The sequence below is a fragment of the Bufo bufo genome, chromosome 6 (assembly GCF_905171765.1).
Source record: "Bufo bufo chromosome 6, aBufBuf1.1, whole genome shotgun sequence".
In the NCBI taxonomy this organism is placed as follows: Eukaryota; Metazoa; Chordata; class Amphibia; order Anura; family Bufonidae; genus Bufo; species Bufo bufo.
This window is the reverse complement of record NC_053394.1, coordinates 49,254,177-49,281,698: the sequence shown is the minus strand read 5'-3', so window position 1 is coordinate 49,281,698 and position 27,522 is coordinate 49,254,177. Positions and strand designations below refer to the sequence as shown.

The window sequence follows — 27,522 nt, the reverse complement described above, 5'->3', positions numbered from 1 at the left end:
TGGAGCTCACCACATTTGCTGGATTATTTTCACTGTTCTTGCTACTTTTGAAAAATAGCCAGAACAGCAGGAAGAGCCCGACGGGAGAGGCATGGCCTCCGCTGCCCATCATATTTACTATAGAAATTGGCGTAAATTGTGGCGTAGATCTGAGCTGACAAGTTTTTGTTGCATATGTTACATTTACACCAGATGATACAAATGGAGAAAATTTTGGGGCAGATACCGACGTTACAAACACTGGTCTTAGGCTAGATTCACACGAACATGTGACAGCCGTGGAACACAAACCGTGGATCTGCAAAACATGGCCACTGGCCGCTTGCAACCCGTATCGTGGTGATGGACTTCAATGGCTCTGCAATCCGCGGCGAATGATCGGACATGTCCTATCGTTTGCAGCACAGAGGCACAAACCCCGAAGCACACAAAAGGGCTTCTGAGTTTCCATGTGCTACTGGACATGTCCTATCTTTCACTGCATCTTGAGCATCGCAGAACCATTGAAGTCTATGGGTTCTCACCGTGATGCAGGGTGCAAACGGCCAGTGCCCGTATTTTGGAGACCAAAGTTTGCTGTCCGCAACACGGGCATGGCCGTCCTATGGTTCTGCGAATGCGGCCTTAGAATAAATTCCCATCTTAATAAAATTAGAGCATTTTCAAGCAGTTTGTGCTCCAGAAACTCGAGTCTACAACAGCTACGAGCCATGGACTAGATCTGAGCCATCACTTCCACCAATTTCTGACATAAAAGATAGTAAATCTGCTGGGCTGTGGAAGGACGCACCTTCCTTGCCAACCTACGCACAATTCTCACCACATTTGAAAAGTGGCAAGGGAAGTGAAATGTCGCAAATGATGGCGTGCCGCATGATTTGCAACCTTTTTACACCTCATTATAAAAACTATTTAAACTAGAAAATGACATAAAAAAAATATCCAAACCAAATAGCATTTAAAAATAAAATCGTTTACTAAGTTTGGGATAAAATCAGCCAACAGTCTGCAAAACATTCATGTACATTAAGTGAATCCATGAAATTCACATTAGGATTTTAAAAATAAGAAAAAAAAAAAATCCCTAAAGTCGTATGTTAAATAAATACTTTGAAAAGACACTTTCCTTTGGTAGAGATTTCGGAAAAGAAACGTTTTGTGCAGAAAGAAACACGTCTATCGAGGAACCTCATGATCCTTATTCAGTTTAGGTTTTTTTAGGCTTTGATTAAATACGTCTCCGTAGTGTTAGGTTTCATAGCTTTAGTCTATTACCTGTAAACTAAGCAGCAGCAAGATTAAATTTTTTCGTAGTTTAAACACAAAAAAAAAAAAGAAAAAAAAAAAAAAAGAATTTTAATAAATTAAGTTGAATGTTCCTAAGCCCCTTCTATAAAGTAACAGAGCGGGTTTAATGTGTGGTCTGATGTCCAGGAGCGCTCCATGTGTCAGCTCTGTGACCAGGCTCCTAGTCCACGTTCAGGTGACGACCACCATCCTTCACAGATGATTGGAAAGCTCATCTTGCAGACGAGCGGCCGCTGTACGAGTCTCCAGGGAAGCTTGACAGGATGTTTATAGGCGTCGGGAAACTCCGGAACAGCTGTGTTCTGATCCGCTTATCTAAAAGGAAGGGAAACATAGGTAATATATGTGTGGTCATGCATTAACCATCGCAGTAAGACGCTGACGATTATACATCCCCCAATAAATCAATGATCGGGTATGCTCCAGGGAGAGAGAGGTCATGGTAATGTCACTTCTGCACAGCAGTCCTTTTCGAAGAGCGTGGTCAGGCTGATCTTGCGGATTAAAAATGACACCTGTATGGCAAAAATTTCCAGAGGCAACAAGATTTTTATTTAATATGCAAATTAGGGATTCAGTGCACCAAGGGGTGGACCCTAGCATCTGCCAGGCCCCCCATCCATCACCCCTGTCCTCTTGTGCGGCCCATGTGCAGTAGATTGGCACCTGCTCAGTACATCCCTCCTTGGGGTTCCTCACTGCCGAGAGGATTACTGCGCATGCGCCGATGATAGAATCTCTGGTAGATTAACGGGATTACAGAGCCAGGCAAGAGGATCATGATGGCACCTAGCCCCGTCAGTAAAGGGGATGGGAGTGGCAAATGTAGGAAAGTCGAGGAGCAGAGGTGCACCAAGGGCGTAGGGCCCGCGCCTCATTGGCATATAGAATAAAACTGCTGCTCTCTGGAAAGGGGCAACAGATTTTGCAAGTGGTATTGTTTTAATCAGCAGTTGTCAACCCTATAGCGGAAACATACATTGAAGTCTAAGCATTTTCTGCTTTGTAAAGATTAAGGACACAATCCCTGATTTGTTGCTGTTCACCTGACAAATGACCAAATCACTTCTCTTCGGAGATGCATCATTTGTGCAGCATATAAAACCACAGTTTGTGGGCTGCTCATTGCCCTGTGTCACCAGGGATTGGATGCAAACAATAAAACTCTATAGGGATGAATGATCGTAGTAACGATCATTCATTCCCATACCAAGGGGATTATTACTGCGTGTAAGTGCAGGTGAGCGAGCTGCCAATGATCTGGAATGAACGGTTCCTTCCTGATAATTGCCCCTAGTATCAGCTCAGATCAGGTTTTAACCCCTTTAGGCCTGGTTCACACTTGAGCGTATTTGATACGCGCGTTTTTGTCGGACGTTTTGGAAATAGGAAACGCGCGTTCTTGCAATTGACCACAGAGGCGTCCAATGAAAAACAGAGGTGTTACGCGCAACAATACGCCCCAAAGAAGCCCCTGTACTTTTTTGGGCGTAGGGCGTTTTACATCGTGTTCGTACGTGAGAACCATGCCCATAGGGAAACATGGGTTTTCGCCTGTTGAGCGCTTTACAGCGCGTAGGAACGCGCTGTAAAACGCTCAGGTGTGAACCAGGCGTTAAATTTGGCCAGTACTGCGCTGTAGCAAAAAGAAAAAAAATTAAATAAAATAATAAATACACTCATCTGCTCCCTGCCTCTCCTTTCTTGAGACCCAATCTGCACTCCTTCTGGTCACTGGCCTGTAGACTTTTGGAAAGGGTCGTATGCACCACTGCAGCCAATTACCGGCCCCAGCAGTGACGTATCCCCAAGAATCACTTGAACTACTGGTGGCGCGCTGCTTGGGAACACGTCACAGCTGAGGTCAGTGATAGGCGGCAGCAGTGCACTTGACCTCAACGAGAATGTTACAGGTTGCGACCAGAAGGAACACTGATTGGACCACAGACACGGGATCAGAGCCTGGGAGCAGAGGAGTATGTTTTTGTATAGTTAAGGCGCAGGACTGGCTAAATGTAAAAGGGGTTATAAATTTGGACATCCCCTTTAAAGCCAACTCTTTCATAAGCTCAGTCTAAAATGCCACTTCTAATGTGCCTATAGGCTTCTGAGATGCAAGTACAATGCCGCTAATGGATTATACATTAATCTGACGCAACAAAAATCCCTGATTGCAGTGCAGCATAGAGCCGGGCACTATAAGGACTGGAAAAAGGCTGTTAGGGATGTGTCAGTCCACCATTATTAAGCCACTGCAGACAGAAACAAGAGATCGCTTCCTGCAGCACCAGCCTGAACACAGATCGCTGCAAGATACGTAAAGCAATTTGCAAAATTACTCAATTATTTATGCAAATTTGTATCAGGAAAAAACCCTTCATATACCTTACCAGCATCCTGTCCATATTGCTTCACTGCAGCCGATGCAATGTTGCTCCAGATTGTAAAGTACATAATTTATAGCCTAATCTACATCCCTCTAAAAATAGGAATAATCTCTAAGGCTAAGTCTACACGACGACATGTGTCGCGCAACACATAGGGGACAACGACACCGCAACATGTGTTGCGCGACATTTGACAATTTTTATAATGGTAGTCTATGGTGTCGCAATGCGACATTCTGCGACTGAGACATGACAGTCACAGAAAAATCTCAAATGGATTTTTTGCAACTGTCGCGTCGCAGCATGTCGCAGTGTGACACCATAGACCATCATTCTAAAAATTGTCACGCGACAATGGTGCGGCAAATGTCGTCGTGTAGACCTAGCCTAAGGCCTCGGGCACGTCTGTATTTCGGTCCACAAAAAATGTATCCGAAAAATACCTTCCCTGTGCATTAGTATTCTCCTCACTTCCATCACCAGAAAAGACTATTCTTGCCCACAATATGGACAAGAACAGGACACGTTCTATAATTTGAGGAATGGCCACGCAGATCCAAAAAAGATGCCCCATAGAAATGAATGGATCAGTGTGCTATCCGCAGACGTTACAGCTAGGCCTGTAGATCCTGCACACTCGTAGGTTGCTGAAGCGGACGTCCCAGCTGGTCCTCCAAATGCTCGATTGGCCATAAATATGGAGACCCGGATGGCAAAGCTAGTGTTGTAATGCGGTGGAGACATTCCTGGGAAACCCTTGCTGTGAAGGCGAGCATTATACTGCTGAAAAATGCCAGTTGGAAGCCCTGCCATGACAGGCAACACATGTGGTGGCAGGATGTCCTTCATATATCGCTGAGCTGTTAGTGCCCCCTGTATCACTACTAGGGGCGACCAACTGTCTTGTGCGTTGGCTCCACAGATCATCACACCAGCAGTGGGGGCAGTGTGTCGCTCCACAGCAAAGTTAGGGTTGAAGTGCTCACCATGAGGCCTTATTGTTGTCAGATCTCACACAGAACCTGAATTCATTGTTAAAGACAATACAGTTCCAGTCCATGTGTTCTCATTCATGACACCACTGCAAACAAAGGCTACATGGCCTGTCTGTCAGTAGCAGGACATTATGGGCGCCATGACACCAGATTTCCTTCTGATAAGCGCCTGGAAATGGTCTGGGCAGAGACAGGGGGGTGTAAAGAAGTTGCCACCTGTGTCTGGATGGTGGACAACAAAACTGTGGGAGCTGCTCGTGCTTGTCGGCGGATCAAACGATCCACTCTATCGGTGGTCTGTCTGGAGCGTATTATTATTAATTATTGAAGCGCCATTCATTCCATATTATTATTAATTATTGAAGCGCCATTCATTCCATAGCGCTGTACATCTGAAAAGCGGTGCACATACATAATACAGACAATTGCACCAATCATAAACAAGACAAGTTACAAACTGGTACAGAAGGAGGGAGGGCACTGCCCGTGAGTGCTTACAATCTACATGGTATGGGAGAAGGACACAGTAGGTGCGGGTGAAGCTGGTCATGGCGGTATAGAGGCAGCAGGGTCACTGGTTGTAGGCTTGTCTGAAGAGGTGGGTTTTCAGGTTTCTTTTGAAGGATTCCACTGTAGGTGAGAGTCTGATATGTTGAGGTAGAGCGTTCCAGAGTGTGGGGGATGCACGGTAGAAATATTTGAGGCGATTGTGGGAAGAGGTGATAAGAGTAGAGAAGGAGGTCTTGTGAGGATCGGAGATTGAGTGTGGGGATGTATTGGGAAAGTAGCTCAGAGATGTAGGGAGGGGACAGGTTGTGGACGGCCTTGTATGTATTTGTTAGTATTTTGAAGTGAATTCGCTGGGCAATGGGGAGCCAGTGAAGGGGTTGGCAGAGGGGAGAGGCAGAGGAGTAACAGGGTAAGAGGTGGATTAGTCGGGAAGCAGAGTTGAGGATAGATTGGGGGGGTGCGAGAGTGCTAGATGGAAGGCCAAAGAAGAGAATGTTGCAGGAGTCTAGGCGGGAGATGATGAGGGCATGTACAAGCATTTTCGCAGATTCAAAGTTAAGGAAAGCACGGATGCGGGAGATGTTTTTGAGTTGGAGGCGGCAGGTGGTGGAAAGGGCTTGGATGTGCGGTCGGAAGGAGAGGGCAGGATCCAAGGTCACTCCAAGGCAGAGAGTGTGCAGCCATTGATCGTGATAGATAGGTCAATTGGGGGGGGGGGTTGAGCAAGATGGGGGAAAGATGATGAATTCTGTTTTATCCATGTTAAGTTTTAGAAAGCAAAAGGAGAAGGAGGATAAGGAAGATAGGCATTGTGGGATTCTGGATAGAAAGCTGGTGATGTCTGGAGCATAGATTTGTGTGTCGCCAGCATAAGAGTGATACTGAAAGCCATGGGACTCTATGAGATGTCCCAGGCCAAAAGTGTAGATAGAGAAGAGCAGGGGTCCTAGGACAAAGCCTTGCGGGACACCAACAGAGGGAATGAGACGAGGAGGTGGTGCGAGAGTGGGAGACGCTAAACGTCCGGTCTGTGAGGTATGATGTGATCCAGGAGAGGGCCAGGTCAGTGATGCCAAGAGATGAGAGTTCGCAACAGAAGGGAGTGGTCAACAGTGTCGAAGGCAGAGGACAGGTCAATGAGAAGGAGGACAGCGTAATCTTTTTTGGTTTTGGCTGTTAGTAGGTCATTGGTGACTTTGGTAAGGGCAGTCTCAGTCGAGTGGTGGGGTCAAAAGCCAGATTGTAGCCGGTCAAAGAGGGAGCAGGAGGAGAGGTGAGAGGAAAGTTCTGAATGGATATGTTGTTCAAGTAGCTTTGAGTCATACAGAAGAAGTGATATGGGGCGATAACTGGACAAAGAAGATGGGTCAAGTGAAGGCTTTTGAGGATAGGTGTTGTAATGGTAGCATGTTTAAAAGCAGAGGGGAAGACACCAGAGGTTAGTGATAGGTTGAAAAGATGAGTTAGGGCTGGGATAAACACTGTGGTGAGGTTAGGGATGAGGTGGGATGGGATTGGGTCAAGTGCACAGGTGGTCAGATAAGATCTGGAGAGTAGAGTAGATAATTTTTCTTCTGTAATGGTGGAGAAGCGGGTTTTGGGAGAAGAGGACTGAGCAGTTGTGTAGAGGGTCTGTGGGGACTGTGTACAGAAGCTTTCTCTGATGTTGACTATCTTTTGTTTGAAGTATGTGGCAAAGTCCTCAGCTGAGATGTGTGCGCGCCCTTAGGCAACCACTGCTCTCAACACCTCCTAAAAAGCTAGGTCAGAAGTTGAAGAGCCTAGATGGCTGGCAATTCATAGAAACGACAACTCTGCTTCTCTCAGTCCAAAAAGTCACCTTCTCTCAAAGCCTGTCAACTGGGCAAAATGTCTTTGAATGAGTCGTAGAGACATATCTAGCAGTCAACGATCTCCCACCAACAGGTACAGTACTCAAAAGTAGCTTCTGAGAGACTTTTTATAGGGCAGCGGGGGATGTACTTTTATGCCCTTTTGTGGCAAGACCCAGTGTCTAATCAGACCAAACCTGTAATCATTTACATATCTGCCTGAGACATAGTTCTCTCTGGGGATGTTATTTTAGATATACGTATTCCATCTATATATTTGTTTTAATAGAAAACACTCATGTGGTGTGAGTCTCAGTTTTTGCTGAACATAAACTTTAAATCACCACCCAAACATGACACAGAGCTGCATCATAGAAGATCCCAGCATGATGACAATAAGGAAGAATGAGCAACTGGCTATAAAATAATCTCACAAGGTTGTGGAGCCATCTTTTAAAAGGGAATTGTTTAGATCCATAGTCTGCAGAGTGCAAAACATTAATTAAGTGTTCTTGCATGGCAAGACCACTTACTGTTATCTCACATATACAGTCAGGTCCATAAATATTGGGACATCGACACAATTCTAAATTTTTTGGCTCTATACACCACCACAATAGATTTGAAATGAAACAAATGTTTTTTAACTGCAGACTGTCAGCTTTAATTTGAGGGTATTTACATCCAAATCAGGTGAACGGTGTAGGAATTACAACAGTTTGCATATGTGCCTCCCACTTGTTAAGGGACCAAAAGTAATGGGACAATTGGCTTCTCAGCTGTTCCATGGCCCGGTGTGTTATTCCCTCATTATCCCAATTATAATAAGCAGATAAAAGGTCCAGAGTTCATTTCAAGTGTGCTATTTGCATTTGGAGTCTGTTGCTGTCAACTCTCAAGATGAGATCCAAAGAGCTGTCACTATCAGTGAAGCAAGCCATCATTAGGCTGTAAAAACAAAATAAACCCATCAGAGAGATAGCAAAAACATTAGGCGTGGCCAAAACAACTGTTTGGAACATTCTTAAAAAGAAGGAACGCACCGGTGAGCTCAGCAACACCAAAAGACCCTGAAGACCACGGAAAACAACTGTGGTAGATGACCGAAGAATTCTTTCCCTGGTGAAGAAAACACCCTTCACAACAGTTGGCCAGATCAAGAACACTTTCCAGGAGGTAGGTGTATGTGTGTCAAAGTCAACAATCAAGAGAAGACTTCACCAGAGTGAATACAGAGGGTTCACCACAAGATGTAAACCATTGGGGGGCCCTCAAAAACTGGAAGGCCAGATTAGAGTTTGCCAAACGACATCTAAAAAAGCCTTTACTGTTCTGGAACAACATCCTATGGACAGATGAGACCAAGATCAACTTGTACCAGAGTGATGGGAAGAGAAGAGTATGGAGAAGGAAAGGAACTGCTCATGATCCTCAGCATACCACGTCATCAGTGAAGCATGGTGGTGGTAGTGTCATGGCGTGGGCATGTATGGCTGCCAATGGAACTGGTTCTCTTGTATTTATTGATGATGTGACTGCTGACAAAAGCAGCAGAATGAATTCTGAAGTGTTTTGGGCAATATCATCTGCTCATATTCATACAAATGCTTCAGAACTCATTGGACGGGCCATCACAGTGCAGATGGACAATGACCCAAAGCATACTGCAAAAGAAACCAGAGTTTTTTTAAGGGAAAGAAGTGGAATGTTATGCAATGGCCAAGTCAATCACCGGACCTGAATCCGATTGAGCATGCATTTCACTTGCTGAAGACAAAACTGAAGGGAAAATGCCCCAAGAACAAGCAGGAACTGAAGACAGTTGCAGTAGAGGCCTGGCAGAGCATCACCAGGGATGAAACACAGCATCTGGTGATGTCTATGCGTTTCAGACTTCAGGCTGTAATTGACTGCAAAGGATTTGCAACCAAGTATTAAAAAGTGAAAGTTTGATTTATGATTATTATTCTGTCCCATTACTTTTGGTCCCTTAACAAGTGGGAGGCACATATGCAAACTGTTGTAATTCCTGCACCGTTCGCCTGATTTGGATGTAAATACCCTCAAATTAAGGCCTCATGCACACAGCAGTTTCCCCCCCCCCCCCCCCCCCCCGGGTTTACTGGCAGTTTTTTGCATTCCATATACGGTCCGTATACAGAACCATTCATTTCAATGGGTCCGCAAAAAAAACGGAATGTACTCCGTATGCATTCTGTTTCCGTATTTCCGTTTTTCTGTTCCGTTGAAAGATAGAACATGTCCTATTATTGCCCGCAAATCACATTCCGTGGCTCCATTCAAGTCAATGGGTCCGCAAAAAACGGAGCACATACGGAAATGCATCCATATGTCTTCCGTATTTGTTTTTGCTGAACCATGAATTGAAAATTTTATGCCCAGTCCAATTTTTTCTATGTAATTACTGTATATGCCATAGGGAAAAAACGGAATGGAAAAACAGAACAAACGGAAACAAAAAACGGAACGGATCCGTGAAAAACGGATCCGTGAAAAACGGACTGCAAAACACAGAAAAAGCCATACAGTCATGTGCAATAGGCCTAAAGCCGACAGTCTGCAGTTAAAGCACATCTTGTTCGTTTCATTTGAAATCCATGGTGGTGGTGTATAGAGCCCAAAATGTTAGAATTGTGTCGATGTCCCAATATTTATGGACCTGACTGTATATTCCTATTATAGCCAAATTTACCACCCTAACTCCTCCCACAGTTTTTACACTACATAGACAGTAATATACCGAAACGTGCGGATTGGTGTGCTATTACTTTGTGGAACGTTTCGCCCAATGGTTCACGAAATATCAGCGTTTTTTGTGGCGAAATTGGTCCCATAGGAATGAATGGCGGAATGTTCAAAACTAGAGTGTGAGCTGAAAAATCAGGACATTATTGCTAAACTGCCACCACTTCCTCATTTTCAAGCCCACCTACACAAATCGGCTGCTAATGTTTTTTTTTTATAAATGTATGTTTTAATGTAACTGTGAAGCACCCCACTAAACTCTTTTTTTTTGTGTACTTATAATCCCTATCCTGCCATATTGCCATACATTATGTTATTAATAATTTTCGTTCAGTAGATTTAGCAAAAAACTTACTTTTATGATATGCTAATTACCTTTCTACCAGCAAGTAGGGCGTCTACTTGCTGGTAGCAGCTGCAGAAAACCGCCCCCTCCTCTTGTTGATTGACAGGGCCAGCCGCGATCTCCTCCTCCGGCTGGCCCTGTCAGCATTTCAAAAATCGTGCGCCTGTGTTGATTCGGCGCAGGCGCTCCGAGATAAGGAGGCTCGCCTCCTCAGCACTCCCTCAGTGCGCCTGCGCCGATGACGTCATCGAAAGAGAAGATTGGCTGCACCGGTGACCCAAGTGCATGGAATGTCACCACTGTAGCCAGGAAAACAAGAACAGTCTGGGAGAATAGGAAAGCATCGGTAGAAGAAGCAGAGACAAAAAAGGGAGTGTTGATTCTTTTTGCTATTTTGTCACATTTAGGGCTCATTCAGACAATGGTATGAAAGAGCAACAGGTGCAGGCCCAGTCATTTATTTAACTTGGACAACCCCTTTATGGCAAATTTCAGTCCGTGTGACAGAAGTATTTCCCGCACCGAAAACTGTTCCTGTGATCCGAAAACATGGCATTATAACGATTTATAATGCTGTGTGTTTTCCTGCCCAAACTTAACTCTAATGAATTGTACCACACTTGTCATCCTGAGCCCCTGTGATAAATCTGGTGCCGGTCCAAGGTTACACCACCTTTAGGCCCCTTTCACACGGGCGAGTATTCTGCGCGGATGCGATGCGCGAGTTGAACGCATTGCACCCGCACTGAATCCGGACCCATTCATTTCTATGGGGCTGTGCACATGAGCGGTGATTTTCACGCATCACTTGTGCGTTGCGTGAAAATCGCAGCATGCTCTATATTCTGCGTTTTTCACGCAACGCAGGCCCCATAGAAGTGAATGGGGCTGCATGAAAATCGCAAGCATCCGCAAGCAAGTGCGATTTTCATGCACGGTTGCTAGGAGACGCTCGGGATTGGGACCCAATCATTATTATTTCCCCTTATAACATGGTTATAAGTAGGGATCGACCGATTATCGGTTTGGCCGATATTATCGGCCGATATTGAGGATTTTGACCGTTATCGGTATCGGCATCTATTTTGCCGATATACCGATAACGTATGGGGAACACAGAACGCGCTGCTCTCAGCGCGTTCTGTGTTCCCTCCGCAGCACAGGGGAGAAGGAAGCAGTGTCTCCTCCCCCCTGTGATGCTGCTGCTGCCGCCAATAGCAGGAGAGGAGACAAGAGGAGGGGAGGGGCTGTGGCCGCTGCGCCACCAATGAAGATAAGCCTTTCATTCATTCATATACAGGAGGCGGGAGCTGGCTGCAGAATCACATAGCCGGCTCCCGACCTCTATGAACGGCAGCTGCGATCCGCGGTAGTTAACTCCTCAGGTGCCGCGGATCGCAGCCACCGCTCATAGAGGTCGGGAGCCGGCTATGTGATTCTGCAGCCAGCTCCCGCCTCCTGTATATGAATGAATGAAAGACTCCTCTTCATTGGTGGCGCAGTGCGCCCCCCCCCGAGCCCCCCAGTATTAATCATTGGTGGCGCAGTGCGCCCCCCACCCCAATGCCGGCCAATAGTAAAAACATTGGTGGCGCAGTGCGCCCCTCCCCCCCACCCAGTATTACTCATTGGTGGCAGTGGCCACAGGATCCCCTCTTCCCTGCTCCTCCGATCGGAGCCCCAGCAGTGTAAGCCTGGGGCTACGATCGGTTACCATGGCAGCCAGGATGCTACTGAAACCCTGGCTGCCATGTTCAGCTCCATGCTGCTGTGTGCACAAAGCACAGAGCAGCAGGGACAGTGTGAGCTCCTATTCACTCTGATAGAGATCTATCAGGGTGAATAGGACAAGGGTTCTAGTCCCTAAGGGGGCTAAAAGTTAGTAAAAAAAAAATAAATACAAAAATATTAAGTATAAATGAAAAAGATTTATAAAAAAAAAAAATACACATTAACAATAAACCAAAATACACATTAACAATAAACATATTAATTTTCAGCAGATTTGTGTATGAATTTTTTTTTTTTCTCAAAAATGAAAATTCCCAGAATATCGGTATAACAACATTGCTTACCGGTAATCGTTTTTCTCGATACCCATGACGGCACCCTGTGCGACTCAGGACCTCCCATCAGGACAGGAAACCTGAGAAGATAAAAAGGACACACCTCCACACAACACCAGTAGAAGAAATAAATTGTTCTCCGGAGAGAAGTGACAAAGGGTTAAAAACCCCCTTTTTTTTTTTTTTTTTTTTTTTTTTATCTATATTACGTCATATAGACCTGGCAAAAAGCCATCAACAAATATATATATATCTGCTTGGGAAGGGAAATATCGGGTGCCGTCATGGGTATCGAGAAAAACGATTACCGGTAAGCAATGTTGTTTTCCCCTCACCCATGACGGCACCCTGTGCGAGATAAACTATAAGTAGAACCTAGGGGGGGGCCACAGCCTGAAGGACTTTCTCTCCAAAGGAAGCATCAGAATGGAGCTGTAATCTGTAATGTTTAAGAAAAGTATGCGGGGAGCTCCAGGTAGCCGCCCTGCAAATCTGGGCTAACGATACATCAGCTTTCTCAGCCCACGAAGTAGACACCGCCCTCGTAGAATGGGCCCCAAAACCTGAAGGGGGGGGGGAGACCCAGGGAAATATAAGCTCTAGCTATGGCCTTCTTCACCCATCTAGCAATAACCCCTCGGGATGCTTTTTTCCCCCTATTTCCTCCTAAAAACTGAATCAGGAGGTTCTCGTCCTTTCTCCAAGGAGCCGTAACATCTAAGTAGACTAACAAGCATCTCTTGACATCCAAGCAATGAAACTTTTCCTCCAAGCTATTGGAGGGGTTAGGAAAAAAGGAAGGCAACACAATGTCTTGGCTCCTATGAAAATCGGAGACAACCTTGGGAAGAAAAGAAGGCAAGGGCCTAATAACTATCTGGTCATCCTGGATGATCGTATAGGGCGGAAATGCCGAGAAGGCCTGGATCTCCGATATCCTCCTAGCCGAGGTAATAGCCAGGAGGAAAGCCATCTTAATGGATAAGATGTCAATGGGAACCTCTAGTAAGGGTTCAAAGGGTCTATCGGTTAGGGCCGTCAAGACCCTATTTAGGTCCCAAGGAGGGGAAAGAGGTCTAACGGAAGGACAGATTCTGGCAGCGGCAGAAAGGAAACGCTTGACCCACGGGTGGTTTGCTAATTGGAAGTCAAAAAAGTAGCTCAAGGCCGACACCTGAACTTTTAAGGTGGAGGCCTTGAGCCCTTTGTCTAACCCTGCTTGTAGAAAGTCCAAAACCTTAGGGATTTCAGGAGGACTAAATGGATCAGGGCTAGAACCCAAAAAGGAAGAAAAGACATTCCACACCCTATTATACTTCCTAGCTGTTGACGCTTTTTTGCTACCTAGAAGGGTGGAAACAACTTTGCTAGAAAGCCCTCTCTTCAACCAGATGTCCCTGTCAATCTCCATACTGCCAACTGAAGAATCCCCGGATTGGGATGCCATACAGGCCCCTGGGAGAGTAGATCCTCCCTCGGAGGGATCACCCAGGGAGGGCCCCTGGCTAGACTTAAGAGGGTGGGGTACCAGATTCTCTTGGGCCACTTTGGGGCTATCATGATTATGGTGGCTCCCTCCGTCCGTACTTTTTTCAGAACCTGCGGGATTAGGGAAATAGGTGGGAAGGCATAGCCGAGTTCCTGGCTCCAATCCTGAGCCAGACTGTCTACCGCTGTAGGATTCTCTGTGTAATCTAGGGAGAAGAACCTCTTTGTCTTCCTGTTCTTCCGGGTGGCAAAGAGATCTATAGTTGGGGTCCCAAACATTGTTACAATCTGGGAAAAAACTTCCTCGTTCAGACTCCACTCTGCCTGCCTGAGTTCTACTCGACTTAGAAAATCGGCCACCGTGTTCTCTTTCCCTTTCAAGTGTATTGCGGATAAGACCAGGTTCCTGTCTTCCGCTATTTTGAAAATTTCCTGGCAGAGGAAGATTAGGGATGGTACTTTTGTCCCGCCTTGATGATTTATATAGGCCACTGTTGTTGAATTGTCCGAGTAAAATACCAACTTTCTGTTGGAGACCTCTGGAACTGCCACCTTTAGTACTCTTTCTACCGCCTTGAGCTCCTTGTAATTTGACGTGCAGACCCGGGTTTTTAAATCCCATCTTCCCTGCCAGTATTTTCCTTCTGAATGAGCTCCCCAGCCCCACGGACTGGCGTCTGTCGTTATCAGCATGGGTTCTATGAAGGACCAAGGCATTCCTATCGAGAGGTTCTTCTCGGACGTCCACCACAGAAGGGAGTACCTTGCTCTGGAGGAAAGATGAAATTTTCTCTCTAGTGTTTGTGGAAGACCATTCCAAATCTTCAAGATATCTGACTGTAACGGTCTCGTGTGGATCTGAGCGAATGGTACGGCTGGAATTGTAGCCGTCAGGTGCCCCAGTACTGCCATCGCTTCCCTGATGGAACATTGGAAGGACCGGAAAAGGAACCAAACATGCTCTATTGTCGAGGACACTTTCTTCTGAGGGAGGAATGTCTTCTGAGCCGTAGAATCTAGCTGCATTCCTAAAAAGGTGCAAACTTGAGAAGGGGTTAGACAAGATTTTTCTTGATTCATTTTCCACCCCAGATCCTTCAACAGAGAGCACACCAGGGCGAGCTCTGCTTGTAACTGCTCCCTTGTTTGGGCTATGAACAAAAAGTCGTCCAGATATGGTACTACTACTATCCCAGATGATCGAAGGAATGCCACCATCTCCGACACGACCTTGGTGAAAATTCTCGGGGCTTGAGAGACCCCAAACGGCAGTGCCCTGTATTGTAGGTGCAGAAGTTGGCCCCGTACTTGGACAGCCGTCCTTAAATACTTTTGGGAGGAAGAGTGAATTGGGACGTGATAATAGGCATCCTCTAGGTCTATACTTGCCATCCAGCAACCCTGGTATAACAGGTCTAAAGTTGTCTTTATAGTTTCCATCCGGAATTTTTTGTATCTCAGGAATTTGTTTAGACGCTTTAGGTTCAGAATCATACGAAAGGAACCATTGGGTTTCTTTATTAAAAAGAGTGGGGAGTAAAACCCCCTGCCCTCCTCCCTCCCCGGGACCTGGCAAACCACTCCTTTGTCCAACAATAACTGAACCTCTCTCTCCAGAACTGTGGATTTTAGAGGATCCTTTGGAGTTGGAGTGTGGGTGAAAAAGACTTGGGGATAGGAGCGGAACTCCAACCTGAATCCCTCCGCTATCCCCCCCAAAACCCACTTGTTTTGGGTGACGTTCGCCCAAGCCGGGAGAAAGGCAGAGAGTCTCCCCCCAACCTGGAGTCTGGCGTCATTGCTTGTCTTTTGGTTTGTTATCCTGGGATTTAAACAGGAAACCGCTAGTTTTTCTTGGAAATCTATCCCTTTCCTTCCTATCATAGGGCTTACCCCTCTGTTTTCTAAAGCCCTGCTGGGGTTTACGAAAAAAGGGGGGTTTTTGAGGGACAGGAAACCCTTTTTTCTTGTCAGATGCCTTCTCCAAGATGTCATCCAGGGAGGATCCAAACAATCTATCACCCTCACACGGAAGGGCACACAGCCTGGCCTTAGACCCCTGGTCACCCTTCCATGACCTAAGCCAAATGGCTCTTCTAGCCGCATTTGTCATAGCTGAGGACTTGGCAGCAAAGCGCATAACATCCGTAGAAGCATCCGTTAAAAAATCTGCCGCTTTAGCAAAGGTGGGAAGAGAAGCTAAGATTTCCTCCCTGGGCTTTTTTTCCCTCAGATGTTTCTCTAGCTGTTCAATCCACAATCTTAAGGACCGGGATACCCAAGTGGCTGCCACTGCGGGTCTAAGACAAGTAGCGGAAGTTTCCCATGCCCGTTTAAGGTATATATCTGCTTTCTTATCTAATGGGTCCGACAGGCAACCCAGATCATCAAAGGGGAGGGCAGATCTCTTAGCTATCTTAGCGACTGGAGCATCTACCGTAGGAGCCCTATCCCAGCTGGAGGAAACTTTCTCTTCATAAGGATATTTCCTTTTCACCGAGGAGGGTAAGAAAAACTTTCTATCAGGATTCTTCCATTCTCTATTGATGATCGCTTGCATGTTATCATGAATAGGGAAGACCCGATGTTTTTTAGGGCCTAATGCCTGAAAGGCCTGGTCCGCAACTGATCTGGTCTGCTTAACTTCTTCTAATTGCATGGTTGCTCTGACCGCTTTTAATAACGGCTGCGTGTCCTCTGGGGAAAAGAAGGATCTCCCTGAATAATCTTCATCCGAGGAGTCCGAATCACTAGACAATAGTTGTCCGGATTCTCCGCCATCTTCGGAAGAGTCCAACTCAATACTGTCGTACTCTGTATCCTTTCCTGGTTTATCTGGGGACCTGGCACGGCTCTTACTGAATGCTTTAAAGGACGCCTTAATAATAGATTTCATGGATTTAGTAAGGGTCTGGGATTGCTCTGCTACCAGATTATCTATACACGCTGAGCATAACGCCTTCTGATAAGATGCAGATAGGGGCACTTTACACTCCGCACATTCCTTGTGTCTTGTCTTAGAAGATGATTTTTTAGGTGGTTTAGGGATCTAAAAACAATCATAAGAAACACCATATTAGAATAAAAAGGAACGCTCTCACCCTGAAGCTTTTCCTTTTTTTTTTCCCCATCCTCAGACCGGTACCGGACTTGCAGGCCTCAAGGGTTCCTGGGGTTCAGCGCGTCCTTCTGTAGGCTCCGACATGATTGCCCAGGATCGCTACGTGGCACATCCAAATTGTGCCCCAGCTGGCTGCCTGAACCTGCCGCCGTATTTGTATTTTAAAGGACGCGCTCCGGCCTCTACTTCCGGGTCCTGCACGGGCTAAGCCCCGCCCCCCCCGATGTCATCTCCAGGAGACGGCCCCGCGCATGCGCATAAGCGCACGGACGCGCGGGCGCCATCTTGGAACTGGGCAGAGCGAGGAAGAGCATGGGGAGCCGCCTGGACACGGCCACAGCGGCTCCCCGCAGTGCCGGAGAGAGGGCAAGCGCAGGCAGACTTATGGGGAGCGGCTTCCGGCACGGCCACAGAACTACCGCTCCCCAGGGATAGGACTTCCCACGGCACTCAGCCACAGACCTTCCCCAGCTCCGGTGTCTTGGAGGTACGTCTTCAGCAGTGCTGCTTCTCAGGATCTCCCATCCGGAGGACAGGAAACCTGAACTGGTGTTGTGTGGAGGTGTGTCCTTTTTATCTTCTCAGGTTTCCTGTCCTGATGGGAGGTCCTGAGTCGCACAGGGTGCCGTCATGGGTGAGGGGAAAAATTATCGGCTATCGGCCTGAAAGTTCACAAATTATCGGTATCGGTATCGGCCCTAAAAAATCAATATCGGTCGATCCCTAGTTATAAGGTAAAATAATAGCATTCTTAATACAGAATGCTTAGTACAATAGTGCTGGAGGGGTTAAAATAAATAAAAATACAATTTAACTCACCTTAGTCCACTTGTTCGCGCAGCCGGCTTCTCTTCTGTCTTTAACTGTGAGCAATAGGACCTTTGATGACGTCACTACGCTCATCACATGATCCATCACCAAGGTGATGGATCATGTGATGAACGCAGTGACGTCATCAAAAGTCCTATTGCTCACAGTTAAAGACAGAAGAGATGCCGGCTGCGCGAACAAGTGGATTAAGGGGAGTTAAAAAATGTTTTATTTTTTTTTTTAACCCCTCCAGCGCTATTTTACTATGCATTCTGTATTCAGAATGCTATTATTTTCCCTTATAACCATGTTATAAGGGGAAATAATACAATCTACACTACAACTAACCCAAACCCGCGCGATAAAAACTGAACATCGGAACGCAATCGCAGTCAAAACTGACTGCAATTGCGTTCCTACTCGCGCGGGTTTGCCGCAATGCCAGGGACGCATCCGGACACGCCCGTGTGAAAGAGGCCTTAGAACTAGGAAATCTGGCCGGTGTGTCTTACTACTACCACTAGCGGTTTCTTCATGACTCTTTCCCCCTATAGAGAAGGTAATGTGAAAATGCTTGAAAAATGCCAAAAGCTGCAGCATGCTGGATTTTTGAACAGAAGCCAGAGAGATAAAAAAAAAAAAAAAGGCCACTTAATGAACAAAACCACGAGCAGCAAAAACAAAACAAACAAAAAAAACAGACCTTCAGCTAACACCTGGTGAGGGCGATTTTACTGCATAAAAAAATGCTACAGTGCAGAATAATGGCAGAAAAAAAATAAAACCTGTGTTGTGAACCTACCCTTACAGAAACAAAATTCTTGCAGTCAGACTCCCAATGAACACCGACCGGCATGTTATTTTTTTGGGCATATGAAGTGTAAAAATATGAAGATGCAGAAAGAAAAAAAAAAAAAAGAAAAAATCCTAAGGCTACTTTCACACTTTCAACGCGTTGTTAATTCCGGTATTGAGACCCGGCAGACGGTCTCAATACCGGAATTAAACGGATCTGTTTTGATTTTGCACATCAGGAGGCATCCGTTCTTTTAGGATGCGGTTGTGTGAAATCAAAAAACAGATCCATCATTAAATATATTAAAAGTCAATGGGTGATGGATCCGTTTTTTTTAAGGCTCTTAAAAAAACCCGATCAGTCACCATTGACTTGCATTGTTTTAAATTTTTTTCAGTTTTTTAACCAGACACAAAACAGCAGCTTGCAGCGGTTTTGTGTCCGGTCACAAAACGGAATGCTGCAGGAATGTCGGACGTCCTGATGCATCCTGGACGGGTCTCTTTCCAGTCAGAATGCATGAGGAGTAAACGGACACGTATTTTTCTGGCACTGAGAACCTCTGCCGGATCTCAATACCGGAAAACAACGCAAGTGTGAAAGTAGCCTTATGCACATGACCGTATTGTGGACCGCAAACCACAGATCCACAAGATACGGAACCTTCTGTTGTAGAAGATATTAATAGGTGCAATCCGCTCGCATCAAAGTCCGTGTAAGGAAAAAGGTAAGTCCCCCCTCCCTCAGCCGCAGTTCGAGACAGACACAGGTGTTACCATCTTGATTGAATTCTGAGCAACTCCCCTTCTCCCTGCCCAGCCTGTAGGGGCTGGCCCAAGACAAGGATACAGGAAGTGATGACATACAGGAAGTGATGTCAAAGGACAGGGCGGGGCAATCAATGTGGCCGGGCAGACAATGCACACGCCCCATCCCTGTTTAAGGAAGGATGAGTCATGTCCATTGTCCGATCAGCCAGGTGGCCGCCCATCCCCCATCACTGTCAGCGTGGACCTCATTCAACACTGCTCAAAGGTGATCAGTATCTAATGAAGATCATTCTACTGGTTCCTATAGGTTTGAGATTATCTGCGAGACATTGCTACGGCTATTGTCAGTATACGGTACGAGTATACCGACAAGGCAGATATGTCTCCAAGCCCATGGGAAGGTTTTCATACTGACGGTTTTGCCACTGGTCCCGATTCAGCCAAAGTACCCGCTGCTAGAGCGCTCTTTGGCTAAATCCGACACAGGGAGACAGAAGACAATCTATAAAAACACACACACATCCTAAAGTAAAATGTCCGCATAGTAACATTTCCACAACACTTCCGTGTGCCATCCGAGTATTTCTTACTCCTATCACTAGAAAGGAGTATTATTTTTCGCAGGTTCTATAATCTGCGAAACGGACATATGACATCAATGTGCTGGGATTTTTTTTTTTTTCACGGACCCAAAGAAATGAAAGGGTCCATGTACGCAGATTGGAGACGGATGCGAAATACTGTGGTGTGCATGAGGCCTAATACAATCCAAAGACACTAAACACACAAAAACACTACAAAATGCTAATTAGCCTCTGTACACCGCTGTTTGCTAGGAGACAGATGGGAGAACGTGGAAAAAAATAAAATAAAATGCATGTCTGTGGGTGCGGCACAACAAAGGACGCAATCAATAATAGGAGAGAACATGATTAGACGTCTAATCAGCAGCACACAGCCCCACCCCCACCTTCTAAAACACACGACTGATCACTCTGCTTGGTTCACTTAAAGAGATACTCATCCCAAAAAATGTTTAAGTCACTCCATGTATTTTACTTCCTGTCCTGGCTCTTTAAGGCTAGGGCTACACAACGACAACAAGTCGCGCGACACATAGGGCAACAGCTACACTGCAACATGTGTCGCGCAACAATTTTTCCGTGATAGTCTATAGTGTCGCGCTGGAACATGAAAAATCCATCTTGGATGGTGAGTGCGACACCATAGACTATCATTGTAAAAATTGTCACGCGACACATGTCGTCGTGTAGCCCCGGCCTAACTGCCTTCTTTGAAGTCTCTCTTAGGGCTCATGCACACAAATATATATTTTGTCCATGTCTGTTCCGTTTTTTTCTTTTACGCTGCCCGTATTCAGAACAATTCATTTCAATGGGGCCGCAAAAAAAATGGAAATGACTCTGTGCATTCTGTGTCCGTTATGTCAGTTCTGTTAAAAAAAAAACGAACATGTCCTATTATTGTCTGTTTTGCGGACAAGGATAGGACATTTCTGCAGGAGCCAAAAATAAATGGTGGCATGCGCTCAGGCACACCACAAAAAACTTACAGGCGTGTGCACGAGACCTAAAGGCTAGCGCTACACAGCGACAAGTGTTGCGGGACAGTATAGTGTACAGCTACACAGCGGCATGCGTCACGCAACTTTTCTGCTTCATTTTTTGTAGTGATAGTCAATGGTGTTGCAGTGAGACATACAGTCGTAGAAAAATCCAACTTGGATGTACTTTTTGCGACACTACTATCATTACAAAAAATGACACACGACTTTTCTGCGACACGTCGCCATGTAGCACTAGCCTAAGGGATCATGCACACAGCCGTAGGTCCGCAAAACACAGATACCGGCCGAGTGCATGCTGCCATTTTTTTTTTTTTTTTACTCCTGCAGAAATGTCCTTTTTTTTGTCTGCAAAATAGGACATGTTCTATTTCTTTTTCAGGGCCGCGAAACGGACTTACGGTTGTGGGGAGCGCACAGGTGTGCTTTCCACATCTTTTGCAGTCCCATTGAGATGAATGGGTCCGCACCCAATCCACAAAGAACAAGGATCGGATGCAGACCAAAACTATGGTCGTGTGCATTAGCCCTAAGGCCTCTTGCACACAAACTTTTTTTTCCAGTTTACGTTCCCTTTTTTTTTGCGTTCTGTATACGGAACCCTTCATTTCAATGGATCTGCAAAAAAAACTGAAGGCACCTCTACTCAGTTTTTCAGTTCGGTTCAAAGATAGAACATGTCCTATTATTGTCCGCATAACGGACAAGCATAACCTGTTGTATTAAGGGCCAGCTGTTCCGTTCCGCAAAAAACGGAATGCACACGGACGTCATCCGTATTTTTTGTGGACTGCAAAATACTGAAAAAGCCATACGGTCGTGTGCAAGAGACCTAACTCTCACTTAGATCATTCAATGCAGCCAGAGAGGGATGGGGATGACTTAGAGCATTACACTGATAAGTGCAATGTTCTTCCGTGGACATCTTCATCTACAGGCTTAGGCCTCATGCACACGACCGTTGTTTTGGTCCGCATCCGAGCCGCAGTTTTTGTGGCTTAGATGCGGACCCATTCACTTCAATGGGGCCGCAAAAGATGCGGACAGCACTGCGTGTGCAGTCCGCATCTGTTGCTCCGTTCCGTGGTCCGAAAAAAAAAATATAACATCCTATTCTTGTCCGTTTGGGGACAAGAATAGGCAGTTATATCAATGGCTGTCCGTGCCGTTCCGCAAACTGCGGAACGCACACGGACGCCATCCGTGTTTTGCAGATCCGCAATTTGCGGACCGCAAAACACACAACGGTCGTGTGCATGTAGCCTTATCAACAGTTGCAATACTGTCATCCCAATTCTATACCTACTATTATACTAACCGGTATCTTCCCCATCACAGCAGTAGTAAACTGACAATGGGTTACCTAAAAAAAAAAATAATAATTTTTTGATGGAATATTTAACTCTTTTCTTGGCGCTTACAAGATGATAGCAATGCAGTTCCTAAAGTCTGATGCAAAGTACAGTGCCACAGGGATGCCATGGTAGGGTGTCAGTGGGCAGAGACATCCCATGAGGTACAAGATATCCTGGATCAATGAGAGACAGATTCCAAATGCGGCCATGTGCGCGTCACCTATTGGTGTGGAACAGGTTGGTGACAATCTATTTAGCAATAACCTGGCTACGTATTACTGTGAGTAAAAACTCAAAATCTGAAGAGGTTGTAAGAAGAAATCAAATTGCGCAAGACACGGCAAAAACAACTATTATTAGCTGTAATTACACAAATCAGTAGCTGAACGAGTGAAGCAATTTCCTCTGTGATGGTGTATATGCCTGACTGAAGAGACCGCTCTGTATATAGTCCTACGGGAAAAGGGTGGCCAGACATAGGGTTTTAGGCCCGACCGTCCCGTTTTTCTGACTTCCTGTCCTCCGTCCGGCGCAGTAGCTCACGCTCAGGCAGTAGCATTGTGCCGTCTGAGCGCGAGCTACAGACATAACCTGACTACTACTCAGGCAGGCAAATCCACTACTCAACTGCAGAACAACTGATCGGCAGGGTGTGGGACCCCCATCTATCAATGGGAAGGAGTAGACTGAGTGTAGCTGCTCCTTCCCATTGACGTGCAGGGGATGGAGGAGCGGCAATTACACAGCTCGACGCTGCAATGCCGACAGTGGAGTAAAGAGGGAAAAGAATGCAGCTTGAGCGATGCGTTCTCTTCAAACAGCCGATTGGCAGGGGTGCCGGGACTTGGACCTGAGGATAGGTCATTAATATAGACAACTGACCAACTCCTTTAAAAAGTCACTGATGTCACAGGCTTCTTCACTTATGGGACTGCAGGAGATGGCGCCGAGTGCTGTACTTCACAGCCCCATGGTGAATAAGTGTCGTTAGTTGGAATACCACTTTAAGGATAGATATTCTGTAAGGAATTACTGGTTGTTTGGCAACACAAATCCTTTAAGAACAAAGATAAAGGGCATGTAAAGGATCCTGTGACAGGAACGTGTACAAGAGGATATCCTGATACCAGCTCTTCATATGCCAAGTCATGTGCAGTTACTGTTTGTAGAGTAAAGACGATAGAAAAGATAATAAAATAAAATAAACGATGCACTGGAGACGTGTAGCTATGTGTGACAGGTTTCTCCAAGCCTCAGGCTTCATTCACACGTCCGTGGAACATGGTCCGTGAGACACCGGACTGTCATCCTGCTTAGTGCAGGAGCGCACGGCGTCATTGGTTGCTATGACGCCATGCGCTTTGTGCCGCCGCAGTACAGTAATACACTCGTATGATCTATGCGAGTGTATTACTGTACTGCGGCGGCGGCACAAAGAGCACGGCGTCATAGCAACCAATGACGCCGTGCGCTCCTGCACTAAGCAGGATGACAGTCCAGTGTCTCACAGACAGTGTTCCACGGACGTGTGAATGAAGCCTTATGCACACAGCAGTATTAAAAGGGATTGTCCCATAAAGACAAGTTATCCCTAATTTACATGATAGAGGATAAGTGTCTGGTTGGCGGGGGTCCGACTGCAGGGGGCCCTGACTATCAAAATAATCTCCCCGTCTGTATGGAGCGGCAGTCACGCAGCATCCTAGAGCTGCCAGAGATAGCCGAGCGCTTGTATTCTGCTATATCCGGTAGTCCCATAGAGATGATCGGAGCGGTGGACATGTATGCATGTCTAATGGTCTATTCAAAAGGGACGAACAGGCTACGGTTCTAGTATTCAGCAGGGGCCCAGTGGTCGGACCCCCGCTGATCAGACACTTCTCACCTATCCAGAAGATGAGTGGATTTCAGGGGACAACCCCTTAAACATTCCGTTTTGTAATGTGCCACTCCCATAGTGGTGCTCTACTGCCCCTCCATAGGCCTCTGATCTCATATGGAGGCGTTTTAGGTCAAATTCGATGGCAATTCCAGAGAAGAAAAACAAATTCAGCAGTTTTCTGCGGTCAGATATTTCTGTACGTACAGCACCAGACAGAACCTGTATGGCAACCCAACCGTATTATGGAGGGGTGCTTCAATGAAGCCACCAACATCCATCCATTTATAGTCAGAGACATGAGAGGATCCTGAAGATTGGCTGTGTACTATTTAGAACTCCAATAGAAGTAAATGAAGAGCACGTTGCACATGCTTGGTGCACTGTCCTTCACTACGGGTACCTTGTTCTAGAGATGGGTGCAGCTCCCATTGGACATTGGTGGCGAGATGGGCCAACCCCTTTAAAGGCCCTTTTATATGGGCTGACTGACGGGCAACAAAAAGTTCATCGCATGAACAGCAGCACATTAATACAAGGCAATTTTCGGGAATGAAGGATTGTATAAACATTCATCTCCCAATAACTGCCCTGACCCCTACTTCATGTAAAATGGCCGTTACACAGATCTTAGCTGCTAGGCCACCAAGGTTCCTCTGGGGCGGGGTGGAGGTGGAGCAGGTCAATTTTTTATTGGTTTAATGTTATTTAGTGGGGAGTTTCCAATTAAATTACAGCAAATTGGGCGCTTGTGCAGTACTTGTAATGGAATAGACGGAGGATGGCTCCTCAGCGTTATTACTTCTAGAAGGCCCAAGGCCCTTCATTCCGACAGAAAGGCCAGAAAACAGCAGCAAAGAATGAAAAGCAGCTGAAGTATTTAGCACTGTACTTTTCAGACTATAAAATGCACATAGGATTTGGAGGAGGAAAATAAAAAAATATATATACATATTTATTTATTTTTTCCCATCAGATCTCAGAGCAGACCCCCAAATCAGATCAACAATCCTCATCAGACCCCCCTTCTTCTTGGGACATCAGATCAGACCCCAAATTCAGATCTCCAAGCTCCATCAGCCTCAGTCCGACCCCTCCACCTCCATCAGCCTCAGATCATACCCCCCCCCCCAGCCTCCATTAGCCTCAGATCAGACTCCAATCAGACCCCCCAGCCTCCATTAGCCTCAGATCATACCCCCCAGCCTCCATTAGCCTCAGATCATACCCCCCCCAGCCTCCATTAGCCTCAGATCATACCCCCCCCAGCCTCCATTAGCCTCAGATCAGCCTCCAATCAGACCCCCCAGCACGTTCAGACCCCTAGCCCCAATCAACCTCAGATGGGACCCCACAGCCGCAGATCAGCCCCCATCCGCCACAGATGTGATCTCCTTCCGTGTATTAGACCCCCTCCTGGTTTTGGCTTATAAATACTAAATCGCTGCAAAAGGTGCACCACAATAATATGCTACTGACAATACTTGGCGTTAGCGGCGGATCACATGCGGAGGGGTTGCTCCCCCCGGGTATAAACACGCCACAGTGTTTGGGGTTTTCCTCCCATTTAGGCCACTTCATTCTGTGACTTATATAAATACTAACCAAATCCTGCCGCACGATCACAACATGTACTTTCCCGAGGCAATAATGCTTCATATACAGTCAGCAAAACAAATCTTTACATAAGTTATGTATCTCCAAGATCAGTTTACGAAGGAATGAGGCAGATGGAGAAGATCTTTGGACAGATATTCTTGCCCTACTGATCCTGTAAAACAAGCATGACATCATTTATCTCAGCAGCAGCAAGTACACAAAAAACATTGAGATAGATCAATCAAGCCATTTAATCCCTTAAAGAGCACCTGTCTGCAGTATCAACCCTATTAAACCAGGAATACTGCCTGGTATGTTTGATCCTGCTGATGAAATGGATACCTGTCTTGTGAAAATCGGTGAAAAGGTTTATGCAAATGAGGGCTTCAGTGAACTGAGGGGGAGTGGCCAGCCCTGAAAAGCTGAGGAGCGCCACTCAGCCCCACCCATGGGTGCACTGAGGCCCTCAATTGCATAAAAAATAAAACTCTCTCGGGAACAACTCAACTGATTTTCAGAAGACAGGTATCAATTTCAATAGCAGAATCAACCCTACCAGGTTATATTCCTGGTTTAATAGGGTTGATTCTGCAGAAGGGCGACTCATTGGTGGGGGTCCTATGGCAATCATGAGCACGCATGCTGCTGCTCCATTCAACTGTATGGGATTGGCGGAGATAGCCGAGCTCTACCGTGTATAGATAGGTGATCCATTGTCAGTTCACTGCTGCTGTGAGGGGAGGGTAATCCTCATAATAGCAGATTAGTAGAATTGGGATGACAGTTCTATTGTTCTCCATAGGCCTAGATAAAGATGCCGACAGAAGAGCATCGTCAGTGTAATGTGGGATGCTCTCACCACCTTCCCTCTCTGAAAGAGTTAAAAGGTCACCAACTTTTCACAAAACTTCATATGTCATAAAGACCTAGCAAAAGTTGTGATCGGTGGGTGTCCGAGTCCTGAGACCCCCACCGATCCCTATCACACGCTCTCTCTCCTCACTGCATGAGACGGACTGTGCAGAAGTCTAGGGGCTCGCTTGATTTCATCCTTGTTCCTCTTGTTCAGACCGGTGAGAGAAACCTTCTTACTTACCTGCTTCCTGCCGCTCGCTCCCGCTCCTTTTGGCCCCGGCTGCTCCACTGCGCTCCCATGATATAAACTTTTGTTTTGAAGCAGCTGCAGCCAATTCCTGGCTGCAACAGTGACCTGCGATCCTTGAGTCATTTGACCATTTGTCTTGATGCCAGGGGAGCGTGTCACCCCTGTGGCCAGTGACTGGCTGCAGTGGCGTCAAAATGGAAGTTTACATCCTGGAAGCGCAGTGGAGCCGCTGAAGAGAGACGGTGCGGGAAGCAGGCAAGTATCCAAAAGGTGCTCAACCCCTTTAAGTCATCACAGTTCCTTGTGTTTAAAGTTAAACTGGCATTATCATTGTTTGTCCCATCAGATTATTAGGCTACATTCACACTAATGTATTGTGCTTCCGTGTCTGTTCCGTTTTTTTGCAGATTGGATGAGGACCAATTAATTTCAATGGATCTGCAAAAAAAAGCGGACAGCACATCATGTGCTGTCCGCATCCATATATCCATTCCATAGCCCCGCAATAAATATAGAGCATGTCCTATTCTTGTCCGTTTTGCAGACAAGGATAGGCATTGTTACAATGGAACTGAAAAAGCGGATGCCAAAAGGACGTCATCTGTATTTTTTGTATGTTTTGTGGACCGCAAAACACACAGCCGTGTGAATGTAGCCTTCGGGTCCATTCACATGTCCGTAGTGTATTGCGGATCCGCAATACACCCGGCCGGCACCCCCACAGAACTGCCTATTCTTGTCCGCTATTCCGGACAAGAATAGGACATGTTCTATTTTTTTCCCCGGAGCTGCGGGCCGGAAGTT

The 27,522-nt window shown here is 46.2% G+C and overlaps 1 protein-coding gene across 1 annotated transcript in view; it reads right to left on the bottom strand.

The window, feature by feature from the left end:
* Positions 1 to 1,310: 1,310 nt before the first annotated feature.
* PWWP2B (PWWP domain containing 2B) overlaps positions 1,311 to 27,522 on the bottom strand; it is a 43,797-nt gene continuing 17,585 nt past the window's right edge. The window contains exon 3 of the mRNA XM_040436824.1: positions 1,311 to 1,623. The gene's annotated coding sequence lies outside the window, so the exon portion shown is untranslated. The remainder of the gene's footprint in view (positions 1,624 to 27,522) is intronic.